Genomic DNA, 862 nt, shown 5'->3' with positions numbered 1-862 from the left:
TAATAAAAAACATATAATAATATTTCAAAGAGTTAATACTCAATTTGATCTTGAAATTTGAAGTTGATTCAATTTGACCCTTAAAATTTTAATAGACTCAAATTGACTTCGAAATTTACAATCGCAATCTACATTAACCCTTAAACTAATCTCTCTTAAGGACATATTGATTTGGTACATTAACTTGTTGTGATTAGGATTCCTTGTCCAGATTTTATGTAATTAAAATTTATTAGAGTTCTATAAGTTTAATTGTTTCTTCCAGAACCGCAAAATTTTTAACTTGAACTTGTTATTGTCGTCTTCGTGAGGATGTTGGAGAGCCAATCAAGTTTCTAGAAGATTTAGGGTCCGTTTGAAAAGTTTCAAAAGTAACTTTTTGAGTTTTTGGCTTATAAAAAGTAATAGTATTAATGTTTGGTACAATTTTCAAAACTAAATTGTAGCTTTCTAAGGCTATTTATGAGCTTATAGAGAAGTTAAAAAAAATGACTTCTCTCATAATACTACTATTTTTTATCACATTTCTATAAAATAAGTATTTTTAAAACTAAAAACACAAACACAAAATAATTTATTTATAAACTACTTTTAATATAGTCATTTATTGTTTAAGCTATTTTTTCAAAAGTAGCTTAATTAAACTGTTTTCTCAAACTGAACTTTAGTAGGTATCAATCACATAGAATTTAGGCAATGTGTTCAAATCTTAACAAGTTAATGTGCAAAATTAACATATTGTTCACAAAAATTAGCTCAAGAACTAATGTGAGTTACTATTGTAAATTTTGAAAGGCGAATTAAGTCAGTTATAATTTTATGGGTTAATTTAAGTCCAATTTTAAATTTTAGGGGATAAATT

Source organism: Arachis ipaensis, chromosome B08, assembly GCF_000816755.2.
Source record: "Arachis ipaensis cultivar K30076 chromosome B08, Araip1.1, whole genome shotgun sequence".
Lineage (NCBI taxonomy): Eukaryota > Viridiplantae > Streptophyta > Magnoliopsida > Fabales > Fabaceae > Arachis > Arachis ipaensis.
The sequence above is the reverse complement of the archived record's forward strand: the minus strand, read 5'-3'. Positions refer to the sequence as shown.